This window comes from Mirounga angustirostris, unplaced genomic scaffold (assembly GCF_029215605.1).
Source record: "Mirounga angustirostris isolate CCGP_5_RB_7025 unplaced genomic scaffold, mMirAng1.0.hap1 SCAF_10, whole genome shotgun sequence".
NCBI lineage: Eukaryota > Metazoa > Chordata > Mammalia > Carnivora > Phocidae > Mirounga > Mirounga angustirostris.
The window spans coordinates 6,768,379-6,782,395 of record NW_026991718.1 but is presented as its reverse complement, the minus strand read 5'-3'; the positions used below and the strand labels follow the sequence as shown (position 1 = coordinate 6,782,395).

The 14,017-nt window shown below is 48.8% G+C and overlaps 1 long non-coding RNA gene across 2 annotated transcripts; it reads left to right on the top strand.

Moving 5' to 3' along the window:
* Positions 1–200: 200 nt before the first annotated feature.
* On the top strand, positions 201–13,642 carry LOC123850802 (uncharacterized). 2 transcript variants are annotated; one of them, XR_006792409.3, is made up of 5 exons: positions 201–7,132; positions 8,005–8,110; positions 8,511–8,600; positions 9,975–10,026; positions 11,571–13,642. It is a non-coding gene; the product is annotated as an uncharacterized LOC123850802 (long non-coding RNA). The 2 variants fall into 2 exon arrangements; XR_010405409.1 differs by lacking the exon at positions 9,975–10,026 and having other exon boundaries at positions 8,511–8,869.
* The last annotated feature ends 375 nt before the right edge of the window (positions 13,643–14,017 follow it).

Below are 14,017 nucleotides of genomic sequence, written 5' to 3'. Positions count from 1 at the left end.
CGAATCTTTGACCCCAGTCACAGCTGCTGTTGTCCCTACGCGGTCTGCCCTGTGAGGGGACAGAGGCGGCCAGGCTGACTGCGGGACCTGTGGGCCCAGGGCCTCGTGGGTCTGATTTTGATCCCGGGTCTGCACACAGCACGTCCTTCCCTGCTCGCAATCGCCCTGCGTGTTCAGCAGCATCTCAGGGAGAAGGAGTTGATAAGATGAAAGGGAAATGAACGTGTCTTCTTGCATCATCACACAGGTCTGCATGTGGTGGTCCTCAGCGGGCTGCCTTCTGAGACTGGGCCCCTCATTTTCTCTGCAGGCTCCTGTGGCCAGGCCACGGGCCACAGGGATCTGCCGGGTGCGGCTTCCTTGGCTCCCCCTCGCCTCGGCTGGGCTCGACTCAAGAGCCTGTTTTTGCCAGGGCACCACCCTGAGTGATACCCTGTGCTCTGTTTGGACGGCTGTCCACTTGCGGGGGTGGGGGGGCTACCACTGCCTCGTTAGGATGCGTGCTCCCTGCAGAAGGAGCTTCGTGGAGGGTGCTGACTTTCCCGTGGTAGCCCCTTCAACGGGGTCCATGGAACAACGTTCTGGCATGCTGAGGGGCGGCGGCTCTTTTCGCGAGAACAACACAATCTCTATCTCCTCGCAGTACATGCTGTTTTGGACTGAGCCTGGTCTGTGGGTCTTTGTTCCAGGCAGAGTCTTTCTCTGAAGTAGTCCCAGCCCTCTTTGCAACTTCTGTGCTCAGACTCTCCCTTCCTCCCCACTCTTCAGAGCATCCAGTGGTTGTCCGAACCCCGCTCACACCATAGGTCCCCCGCATGACATACCCTGCGTTGGAAACACACGGACGCACACAGAGATGGGGCGGGCGTGGCGGCCACCTCCTAGGCCCCACCAGAGAGCAGCAGACCTCCAAGCCCTCTGAGCGTGATTCCTGCCAGCACGTAGTAAAGAAGGTTCGAGAAACAGTCTCACCTGGGGCCTCTCCGAGGCTGGGGTTCCTTGGGTGTTTTTCCTTGACTGTCTTGCTGTCTTTCATCATTGCCAGCATGCTTTGGAAACAGGAAACTGAAAGGACGGGTGTGCGTGTCAGGGAAGTCGTGAGGCACGCGCTCTAGCGTGTTGACCTCACAGTTCCCGACGCGGAGCCAGATGAAGGCAGCGCACAGCTTCCTGGACAGGCCGGTGCTGCCGGGCACACGACCTGCCGCAGGAAACGCAGGCATCAGCCTCGGGCCTTTGGTCGGGGATGTTGGAGCAGCATTGAGCATGTGCTCTGGAGCACGCTGTGTAGACAGAAGCCACTGTGTAGACGGAAGCTCTGAGCCCTGCGGGGAGGCTGCTTCTGGGGCAGCAGGGCTCCAGGTGCCAGTCGCTCCTGTGGCATCACGAGCTTGGGCAAGCCAAACACTCTGACCCTCCGTTTTCTCGTCTGCACCAAGGCTGTTACTATAAATACTGTTTTCTCTAAGTTACCTCCCAGAGCCGTTTTTAGGATTAGATACAAGAGCGCTTCATCATCTGGAAAGTGCTTTCCGAGCGCAAGGCATTCTTATTACTGGTGACAGAGGGGATGGGTCTTAGGGGCTCCACGCATTTCTCACCGACTGTGCAGACACAGAGCAGAAGATAGTGATGAAAAAGTCTCTGCTCTGTTCCTGAGAAGCCCGGAGTCTCCCATCCGCGCGGGAACACTGAACAAATGCACAAAGGGCCGACTGTAGTTGCTTCGTGAATTCTGGATCCTCTTCTGCCTGTGTTGCACCCGCCGTGGGAGGAAAGAGGCAAAAGAGCCCTGGGCACGGGAACTGGGTGTTGAAGTCAGATGAGTTTCAGGCCAAATACAGCATTCTCCATGTAGAGGCCAGGTGGCCTTGGGAATCCAACGCACCCTGCGGAGCCTGGCTTTGCTCAAAGGTCAGAGAAGAGTGAAGAGTCAAAGATCACTCTGGCAACATCCTTGTCAGGAAGGAGATGACAACATGAAAGCCTAATGATTTCCTAGACTACAGGAGGCATGATCACGCATGTCCACCATGGGGCAGGGGTAGGTAAGAATAAAACCCCCCCACAGAGGTGAGTACATCCAAGCTGTGATTTGACGTATGTGTATAAGTTCACCAAGTGCCAGACTGAGCATTAGGATGTGCATGGCGGGTGTAGGGCCCATGATGAGTGGGGCATGGGGAAGGGGGCACACGGAAGACTCCCCAAGGCCAGGTTACGGGTCCCTCACTCTGAGGTCCCGAATCCCTTTGACTCGACTCTCCTGGCATTCTTGCAGAAAGAGGTCTGACCATTTGGGGTGCTTTTATATCAGTTTTATGTTAAGTGTGTATTTTAACTCCCCTTTTCCGCTCTTTGAGCTTCCTACCCGGAGGAACTTTTCAAGGGGACAGAAATGACCAGTGTTTAAATTCTGGCTTCGATGGGTCCTTAGTACTTTGAAAGGAAATGTGGTTTTTGTGAGAAATAGCAACTGAAGATGAGCCAGGCCCGGTCTGGAAAGAGGAGTCCAGCCCAGGTGCTGTGCTTGAGTGTGAGGGCTGTGAAGGGGGAGAAAGAGTAGTGGTGTGTGAGTGCACGTGTGTGTGTGTGAGTGTGTATGATGTGTGAGTGCTGGTGTGAATGTGCACACGTGTGAATGTGCATGAGTGTGCATGTGAATGCGTGTGTGTGTGCATGCATGTGTGCATGGCATGCATGTGCTGGGGCATGTGAGTGTGTGTGCTTGTGCATGCGTGCATGGGTGTGTGTGCTCTGGGCTTCTGTGCATGCATGCGTGTGTGCCATGGGGATGTGAGTGTGTATGTGTCTGGGTGCGTGTGTGTGCCTGCGTGTGTGTGTGAGTGTGTGTGCTTGTGCATGCGTGCATGGGTGTGTGTGCTGTGGGCATGTGTGCATGCTTGTGTGCATGCACATGGGGGTGTGCTCTCTGTGCACGTGCATGAGTGTGTTGTGGGCATGTGAGTGCGTGTGCATGTGTGTATGTGCTGTGGGTGTGCATGCGTGTGTGCGTGTGTGTGTGGAGGGGTGCTGTGGGCACGTGTGAGTGTCGAAGGCAGGAGGAGCCCGGGGCAGGGAGGCAGGTCCCAGCCCTGGGAGTGTGCTGACTGATGCTCCCGGCGCAGAGGCCCTGCCGGAGGTGCTGTTGGTGCTGCTTCCTGGGGGCATCTTGCGCAGCCCTGCAGAGACCGGTGCGGCGGCCAGCCTGCAGGAGGGCTTTGCTGGACTCATCTGCTCTGGGCTGGCGCAGGCGCCCCTGCCGCGTCCTTAGGGGACAGATCCCATTAGCTCTGATGAACTCTCCAAGCCAATGTTGGAAAAATGATGCTTTCAGTATTTGGAATGAGGCTAGAACACATGCCCATCCTTCTTCCCCCATTGCGCTGTGGGGGAGGCGGGGTTGGGGGAGCGGGGACGGGAGGTGCAGGTGTGCTCTTGGGGAGCTGCCAGGTCAGATGGGTGCCAGAGGCTTTGCATGAACATTTGTTAGGCTGGAGAAAGTTCTTCACAGAAACAGCCAAACAGACACTTGAGTGTTAGTCACTTCATAGTAAAATCCAAAGGGGTGAGCAGAAATTACCAAGTTTTTTTCCCACTGGGGAAGAAGTTAATATTATTTAGGTGAAATGTGAAATAGCCTCATTTGGGCTCTTTTGTCAGGGGTCAGGGAGGCTGGATGCCAGCACATACTCCCAGGAGATTGGTTTCCTAGAGTCACGTTGACCTGATCCGATGGCTGTTTATTGAGAGAGAAATCTATTATTGTGCGTGTTGTAGACAACAACCAGAGAAGCAGTGAGGTTGGAGGGAGGAAGGATTTTGGGTACATGTGTGCTGATCCTTCCATGTGCCAGAGCCCACCTGCCTACTGACTCAGAGCCAGCCTCCTACCACCATGCCCAGCCCTGCAGAGTCTCCTTATTTCCATATCACAGATGCGGAAATGAAGATTCAGAGAGGGGAAGGAACTTGCCTGAGGTCAGACGTGATGGAAAATTCAGGTTTGGGACAGATGTCCAGCTAGCTCCAAGTCTTATACTTTCCCCAGTGCATAACATTGCCTCATTGAAAACCAATATTTAGCGAGGCGTGTGTGTGCATTTCCCAGTGTTCCTCCCACACCCTCCCATGAATGCCTCCAGAAAATGGAAGAGCAAGATCTCATTCATTCTTCGAAATGATGCATTCCATACAGGTAGTTGAAGATTTACCTTTATAGAATCTAGTCATCAAACAAGAAGACGACCCTAATATCACTTTTTGGGAATGGTTTATATCCGCCCACACATCTGTGCCCTCATTCATTCATTCATTCATTCATTCATTTTGTATTCCTTTACAGACATGCTAGTTATGTACAGTGAATGTATACAATGAAGGAAGAAATGAGAAAGCAAAGTCATAAAGCAAAGGGATTAGTGCTATGGTGCTAAAATGTAGTATAGAGTTTTCTCGACAGAAACATTATTTTGCTGGGCTCTGATGTCTACTGTCACATACTTGTGCTTGCTGTGGTTTTAGATAATTGGTGGTCGCACCTCTTATTTGTCATTTTCCAGTTCATTCCTTTGCACTCCTTAGGACCTCTCTTTGCCCATCTTTGAAATGAGGTGGTTGACCTGACTCTGACCCGGACAGCACACTCTCAAGGCAAAGGATTTTTCAGTTTTATCGCTCTTCCGCAGTGCCCTGCATTAGGATGCTGCTGAGGGCAGATTACCAGTGGGTATTAAAAAAACACATGTACTAGGAATTACACAGATATTTCTTGCACAGATTGATAAACCTATTTTAAGCTGACCCATACTGAAGTCAAACTGCAGACACTCAGCTACCATCTTTGTTCTTGATTCCATATAGTTTGGCCTAGAATCATTTCACACTAGAAAGTGAGCCATACCAGGGACCAGTTATCCTTGTTAATACCATGTAGACAAGTTCTACGGCAGAGTTCTGCTCTAGCAATCCAAGTAAAATGACATAAGAGAACATTATTTTTAGCTAGCATGGATTGTGAGAAGATCTTCCCCAAAGGAGCAGAAAGTCTCTTTAAATTTTTGGGATACAATCATTCACTTGCTAGAACCCGTGGGTCAGATGTAGGTTGGGCCAGAATCCATTTTATTTCTTCTGTGCCTTGCTGTACATCACACACAGGTTTAAATCACAGAAGTCACATACAGATAAGAGTTTTAACATTTTGGCAAAGAGAATTGCTATTCTGGATGGAGTTGTGGAGAGGTTGTGTTTTCTTCTAATACAGAAGATTTATCATTTAATTTGAGTTACAGGGTGAGAAAGGCCAGAATTGCACAATAGAAGGGAATCCTTATTACAGAAGACATCATTTCAAGCACAGAAGTGTAAAGTACTACCTTCTTAGAAGTGAAGATACACCGAATAGTCGATATCATCTGCCAATGCCATTAGCTGCCCTTTTTTTTCAACAAAGAGAAAAACACCTGGTTTCAAAGAAGAGTAACACCCATAAACCAAAGCATTCATAACTTGTGAAATCATATCTAAAGGCTACACTTTACTAATTACCTAAAGTCAGAGATTCCAGATGAATTTATTAAGGCTTTTACTTTTCAATTGTGTATAAAGATTAAAAGAAAAACATACATTTTAAAGGAAGTTACTGGAGCATCTTTGCTTGACTTGGAAAGGCAATAGTCCAATAATACTTCTGTGACTCTTAGCCCCTCACCCAACTTCCAGCCTATTTATAAAAGAAGATAGAAAAATCTTAGTAGTGAAAATTTCTAGAAAGAAAACACAAAAGGGGATACATATGTCTCTTGGTGTTTGGAGGGCAGAGACTAAAGTGTCAGAAGCAAGCACTGGTTTCTAGACTAGAAACGTCTAGAAGAATAAAGCTAGCTGGCTCTGCCCTGATGGCAGAGCAGAGCAGTTGGAAGGCTTGCATGAGAGCACACTGATTTTTCAGGATTTGGTAGACAAATTTATGAAGTATTTTCCTTGGACCAGAATGATTCCCCCAGAAATTAGCCAGACTTGGGACATTCTGAACATTCTCCACTCCAAAGATCTGTCCACCAGGGCAAATTGACTGGTTTACCCCAAACAGGCTCTAAGGAAGAGTTGGAGGGGGTCAGATGAAGAATGCGTTGCCTGTATGGGGTAAAGTTTATGTGGAAGATCACTGAGCATCCCCAGAACCCACAGCTGTGCTCCCTGGGAGGAGCCAACATCGGGGGATCTGGCTCATAGAAGGAACCCATGACAGATGCAGTGGGAGAAGTCAGGGCTCTACTGTATGTACTTCTCCCATAATCCTGTATAACTGTATTATATGTATAATATATATAAGGGAATTCTCTCTCTCTCCTTGTTGTGTTCCTTCTGCTAACTTTACATCTGTTGAAAAAGTAGAAGTCATCTTACCTCTGAAATTTTGATACTTATGTCTTTTTATAATAAAAATAGTAAATATGTTTCTTAATTGGTTAATCTGACCCGAATTTATGAATTATAATGGTGAGAAAAAAAAACACAAAACTTTCTTTATCTAGAGCCTACTGTGCGCCCGGCACATGGTATTTTCTCCTCTTTCCCTCATGTCAGTGCTTCAGGGAGGACCCTCATCCCTATTCACCTACGATAAAGCTGAGATAACCAGAGAGATACAGGGGTTTTCCTATGATTACAAAGGGGAAGAGTGAAGCTGCCATTTCAGTGTTTCTTTTTTTGTAGTGTGATTTTTTTAAATAATTTTTTTTATTATGTTCTGTGTTTCTTACTTCAAAACTCCATGCTCTATACCATGTGTTGCAAATTATAAGCCAAAATGGACCCCTAACCAATGTCTGGCACAAGGTGTCACCATATATTTATCAAATGAATGAATAAATACAAGAATGAATGAATTTTTGTCAGGTGAGCTATGCTCTCTAATTGCTTATTGGAATAAATGATGTTACTGTTAGAGTGAATGATGAAATGTCATCAGCATCAGCTAAGAGAACCAAAGAAACAGAACACAATCTCACATCGGCGAGCTGGATGGGCGGAGATCTGAGACCCAGAGGAGGAAGGAAGTCGGAACGTCCCACCGAAGTAGAAACCATTTTCATCACTTCTTTTCTGATCTGTGCCCAGGTGTCAGGTAATTAATGGTCTCCCAGCAGCCATCCAGGTGCCCCCAGAGGCACACTATTTAAGGGGACCTCACATCAAATTCTTTTGTGGGAGGAAGAAAGAAATCTCCCTCGTTGGTTTTGTTTTTGATTCCCCCCCCCAACTCTCTTTTCTTTCTTGATTCAACATTATTTTGTGTAACCAAAGGCCATGTGCTGGGCTCAGGCTGCTGAGATGGAAAAGTCAAGATCTCCACCCCCAGAAGCTCACGCAGACAGAGCAAAGAAATCCTAAGTGCATATTCCAGGCTTTTGCATATTGGCACTTCTCAAGGCAGAGCCCAGGGGGACACGCCGCCTTTGCCTTTGTGTTAGCGACACTCCCCCCCTGGCCCGCTCTTTCTTTGTTTTTGGCTCCAAGTAGATGCACGTCTGTGTGTGTGTTTTAAAGTGCAGTGAACTGCACAGTGAAGTTCTTTTTTCTCTGCTGATTTTGTAGGTGTAATATCTCAGCCCACACAGCCCACCTGCTCCAATCTCTGTTTCATCTTTAACAACTGGTGTTTTTAACAGTGGTGCTGACTCTGGATTAGTTACTGAAGCATGAAGCAACCAGATAGATAGAGAGATGTGAGTCACCGGGCCTGTCGAGGGGAGCTCAGAGCCAGCTGTCCAAGTGGCGGCTCTAGGCCCCCTGCCCCGGAGAAGAGAGAAGGCTGTGGACTCCGGTGTGGCTGCTAGTGGGAGACAAGTAAACGCAGGACGATGGTGGGACCAGGGGTGCTCGAGGAAGGGGTATTATGAGGGGAAAACCTCTGCGTGCAGTTGTGTGGTTAACATTTCGTTTTTACTTTGTGCATGTTTTCACGGGAAATTTCACATTTTTTTTTTCCCCCACAAGAGAAGTGACCTGATGGGACAACGACGCATTCCCTGGCTTCTGTGGGACCCCCAAGGACACTGTGGGCAGCTCTGAGGCCCGAGGGGGGCTCTCGTGAGCCCGGCAGGTGGGAGCTGATTGATAGCTTAGTATTTTACCCAGATAAAATCTTGTGAGAATCCCCATGCGAGGGCCATGCTGTAGACTGCAGAGGCCCATGTAGACTGCCATGGCCACCACCTGCCCTGTGGGAGGGAGGAGCCGGTCCCGGTCAGCTGCCATGCCCCCCCGCCCCCCGCACGTCACAGAGCCCTCATCTCTTCCTCTCCGGATTCATGTCACAGGCTAGTAGACAGCCAAACGTGCTGTGCTAACATCGGTGTTGTTTAGAGAGATTGTGTCTCCTTCTCTCTGTGGACTTAATGGTAAATTCGCATTAACCCGGCCATTAAAACCCCGCATACTCACGTGACACCTTCTGCCATGGTAACCTGCACTATTCTAGAGAGTCCCCCTCTGTCATCCAGGGTCCTGGAGTGAAACCAGTGATGATGGAGAGCCAGTCCCCACAGAGGCAGGACGGACAATCATGGGAAGGACGCATGCACGTCGGTAATGTAAGCCGATCCTGACTGACGCCATCACCTCGTCAGCCTGGGCCCACCCCCCACGATAGCTTCGGAAATACCGGTCACTTGTGTTCTTGCCTCTCTTGCAACCAAGCGTGGGCACGCCATTCAGCCCAGTCACATCCAGTGGGGTTTCCTACCATGGTCTTCCCACAACAGTCTTCACTGCGGTCTGCTGGTGCTGCCTCCCGCTAACGGTTAGATGATTCTGCAAAGCTCAGTCATGTCGTCTGCAATCAAAGTTCCCTGTTCCCCAGGTTAGTTCAGGAATACATTTTAGGATGTTTTAGATATTTCAAATATTTAGAGCAGCAGTTGGTAAACTATGGTCACAGCGCCTTATCTTCGTAAATAAGGTTTCATGAGAATGCGGCTCGCCCATTCCTTCACTTAGTGACTATGGCCGATTTCATGTAGTTGTGACGGCCCACAAAGCCAAAAGTATTTACTACCTCCCCCTTCACAGAAAATACTTGCTAGAAGAATAGTTAAAATCTTCCAAATATGTTGACCTTCTTGGCCAGAATTTCAGGAAGCATTAAATCCAGAGGGTCCAAGGTTATGTCTCCAGAACAGCGGTTAAAATGAAGCTACTCTATGTGCTAAGAAAAGTGCTGTCTCCAGGCCCTAGCAGCAGCTAGGTTACTTTGAATCTGGAAGGTCAGTACCTGCACCCTTCATCCCAAGGCCTGAGTTTCAGTGTGTCTTTAATCCCTTTCTAGCTGGGACCAGGATCACACTGACCTCTTGTGTGAGATGCAGAGCTTGAAAGCTCTGGACGATTCCTTTTGCCTGGGACCCTCTTTTCCTCCTTTTTGCCTGACTCCATCAGGTCTGGCTCAGGGGTCACACCCCAGGGAGGATCCCCTGAGTCCCAGATAAAGCGAGGTCTCCTGCTTACTCCTCATTCACATCCTTCATGTCCCTGTGGGTCACCCTGTGTCACTGGTAACTTCTCCCTTCCTGGCTTAGCTTCTGGCTCCACAAAACCAGAACCTGTCTGCCACCTGAGGACCTGGCTCAGGGCCTAATACAGAAAAGGTGCCAGCAAGTACTTTGGCACTGGTGAACATCAGCTAGAGTCCTAAAGGCTGGGGCTACAAAATGCAGCTCATTATGAAGTCTCAGGAATGCTAGTCCACAAAACTCAGGGACATGAGTATGTAATTTACTTAATTTCTCTATAACCAGACTCAAGCTTATGAGCAACGGCATTTATGGACTCCGTCGCTGCTTATAAGGGGACACTTAACTCATCAACCCAGAACCCCAGACCCCAGTGCAGAACTCAATTCCTTCCCCTTTGGAAACTATTCAAACTGTAGATCCTTGCTTTCTTCTTTTTTTTTTTTCCTTTAAGAGGCTCTGGATGAGGGCTGATGACCAAGCTCATGGGCGGCCTGGCTGCGCTTAGGTAATCTTACACACTAGCTTCTGTTTTTCTGTAGAGTTGGCTGGCTCCTCATTACACTGTCCCCACTCTCACCCTTGAATATGCCATGATCCCTAGGTTGTGCAGCTTTCTTCTAGGGACCATTGCTTCTTGAGACTACAGGCCAGCTCTCAGGCACTACTAGGCAGATGGTGGGTGTGAGTGGATGTCCTAAATGGCATGATTTGTGTGGGTTCTGAGAGGCTGCTGTCAATCACATTGTCTGACTCTGTTATTTATGTGTCACGGTGGGTGAAGATGGGACTTTCTATGAGAAGAGAAGTCTCTTGGGGAACACCTTGGAAAGCTATCCAGTGCCCTTCCGTTGTGGCATTTCCAAGTTATCTAGGGATTCCATTTGTCCTGCTCTTATGGCCCCTCCAGGCCTTGGACAGAGGGGGCAGGTTAGGGACGTGAGTGCTGTCAGAGACTCATGGCCTTTCAGCTGTGTATTCTCTGCTCTTCCTTGCTCCCACTGGGAGGTTGGCTGTTGAGCAACCTCTCCAGAGGTGGCACAGCTTCCTATCATACCAGCCTGCGCTGTTATAGAGAATAGCCCGGTGTGGACCTATGCCCATGTCCCCAGGTTGTGATTATACCCTAGAGGAAGAATTTTCTCTTTCAGGCACCTGGCTCTTAGTATAACGGGGTTAGACTTTTGCAGTTATGGTCTCTACAATGAGATCCAAGAGCCCGTTCTGGAATATTGATGTGCAATGACATTCCTGTTGTAATAATCCCAGTCCTCCCTGAGGCATAGTAGGTATTAATTTATAGGAAGAAGAGGGTCCAGACCCTGTCCTCTAAAATCCTACAGACTAGTGGAGGTAAGAGATCCATTAACAGATACCTCCAACATCAGGAGGAACCTCTAATGAAGAGATGTGTGCATTGCATCCTATGATTGAGGCAGAGAGGCCTCTACACCTGCCCTACCTCAAAGTCATATATGATTTTCTTCTACTCTATTTGGACACCCATATTTCCTTAGCATCCCTCAATTGCAATACTTTCTCCCCAGTTTATTACTACTTTGGAAGACAGATACTTGTGAAGTGCTTCTGCTTGGCCAAGATTGGTGCTGAGTAAAATGGAAGGTGAACCTAACCTCAAAAAGGGGCCGCAAAAAAACAAGGGTGAAGACACAGCAGGAAGAAAGGGTCTCAACAGCTGAGGGTTCATTTCCAAGTGAACGGGACAAATACTCACCCATGGAACACCCAGGGATAGAGTAGCTAACTAAGAGAGGGAGTTCTCTGGACATCCCTGTGGAGGGAGACCTGTTGTTTCCAAACACTGACCTTATTCTGCCAAAACAGCACTGACCCACTCTTCACTGGGAGCTGGGGTCCCCAAGATGCATCCCTAGATTGAGCCAAGAGCTCGCTCCTGGCTTCTTTGTTACTGTTCACCTGAGCTGGATCCTTCTCCCCACAGCACCTACTGCTTGCTAACTGGTATCCATCCCACTGTGGGCTTCGAGGCTTTGGTGAGTTCGGTTTTGTTTTCCTGTCTTTTCCTCCCAGGCCATGAAAGGTCTCCTTCCTGAGCTTGATGCTGCTTGACCGCCTACCTGTGCTTGGCTCCTCCTGGCTCAGCTTTTGGACCCACAGCCATGAATCTGTCTCTAAACAGAATCAGTAGCTAAAACCCAGCCTCCCAGGTCTGTCTGTGCTTGAAGCCCAGGAAGGAATGTTCTGAAGCCAGGATGGTGTTGACGAGTGGGGTTTGGCCTGGAAGAAAGAACACCGACCTGCGGGTCATCAAGTTATTGGCACCTCCTCTGCTCTTCAGTTGCTTCGGAAGGGAAGTCTCAGCACGAGGCCACGTTGTCTACCTTCTCAGGGTGCCCTAGGCTCAGACACACGTATGTGGCACTGTCCCTCAGGGGCCCCGCAATGGAGTCGTCAACACAGACTGTGACTACTGAGAAGGGTGTTGAATCAAACACCTTCCTTCCCCCTCCCTCGATGCAGAGTGGGAGATTGGAACATTCGCAGGGGTCCATTCTGCAGGTGGAAAAGCGTAGGTGAAGGCGGATGAGACCACCTATCCAGGACAAAAAGCCATGCTGATTTCAAACCGGGCCTCATGTTATCACTTGAGAAACATTAAAAATGCTGCCTCTAGGGTCCCCACCCCATAGACCCTGATCTAATTGGTCTGGGGTGCTACTGGGGTACTGAGCATTTGAAAAGTTGCCCAGGTGATTCTCATGGGCAGTCAGAGCCGAGAACCCCTGGGTCAGGTAGTGGTCAACCGAGAAATTAAGCACAGGTGTCCCACCCCAAGGTCCAGCATGAGCAGTTACTTTTGAAGAAGAGGGACCTGGATTTTTTGCGTGTCACAGCGGCATGGAAAGCTGGGGCGAGTCATAAGGCCCTGTGCCCACCCCTCGGTAACTCTCAACATTTTGTCTATGGTTTTTAACCATGATTTTTTTAGCTCCCTCCACTGCTCAACCATCATTCTTTAACTGCCAACTCTGGGGAGTAATAATCCACAGTTTCAATAGCCTCTGGAGAAATTGCAGGGCTTTTGCCACAGGGCAGAAAACTCAGGAGTTTGTCAACAAAAGAAAAATAAAAAGCAAGCTTTCAGCTACCAAACAGAAAACTTTCACAGATTCCTAAGGTCATTCTGGCAGAACTTTTATTTCAATCCCCGACACCCTACGGTTGGTGTGAGAACAGAGTCCGTAATAAACACACACTAGCCAGACTGGTCAGCCGTCACTCGCGGGCCCACAGCTCTCCTCGCTTCGGCCCCACAGTCTGGCAGACGCCAACAGGACGCATAAACAAGCCCTTGAAGACGCAGCAGCCAGCCCTTTATGATCGGAGCTGCTGTTAACCCTTCCCAGCAGGACCTCAATGTGCTAGGAGAGGTAAAAAAAAATTTTTTTCAAAAACCCCAAAAAACAGTAATGGGTGATGATCAAGATGTAGCTCATGAAGTCAGATAGAAGGTTTTTCTAGAAGGATTTAATCCTCTCAAAGGAGTAATACTGGGTGAGAGCTACAGGCTTCCTTTGCAATCAGATCTGCCTGTGATTTGTCAAACATCGTGGCAACTTGGCAACTTTTTAAGAATTTTTTGCAGTTTTTTCCACCTTCTCTGTTGGTTAGAAATACAAGTCTGTCTCCTGGGTGACATTAAGGTGTTTCTAAAACATCACGAGCTGCAATGACTTCATTTTATCACATCTTTTCTTTTTTTCTTTTGAAAGGCGCGTGTATACAGCAGATTCTGTCCGTATGAAATTTGCGTGAACGTATCTGGATTTAGTTGTGCCACGATGGCTACCACGCTCTTACCCCCACGTAACTTAATTGTGATAATAATATCAGACTATTTCCTCACTGAGAGTTTACTGTGTCTTTCTTTATAATATGTTCCCCAGTTTCCCCCCACACATCAGGGTGAATTCCTTCCTCTTCTGTATTCTGAGGGCTGTTTGTTCTCATCCCGAGGCGAGCATTTCCTGTCTTGCATTCTTATGGTCTACATTTTACATTTTTGTGGGTCTGCCAGTTTGTGAGTTCCTTGAAGGCACATGCTCTGGCTTTTAAAACACTTCACCCAGATAATCCCGATGATCAGGAAAGGCTTGTTGTGCTGAGCTGGGTGGCTGAATTCCTTCCACCCTTTCTAGGGCACGGCTGATGCCGGCCACACTTTCCTGGAGGCTCTCCGAGGATGCTTCCTTGCAACAGGGTGAAGGTCATGCTCTGTGACAGGGAGCCCCATGTTGCCCGGCACCTGGGGTGTTAGTTTCCTGGGGCTGCCCTAACAAAGCACCCCAGAACCTCACTGTTCTGGAGGCGGCAGGTCTGATTGGGGCTCAGACAGGGGGCGTTCGCTAGGCTGGTGCAGAAGCCTCCCTTCCAGTCTCTCGCCTTGGTTCCCAGGGGCTGTCTTCATGTCCACATGGCGTTCTCACTGAGTCCTGTCTGTCTCCAAACTTCCCCGT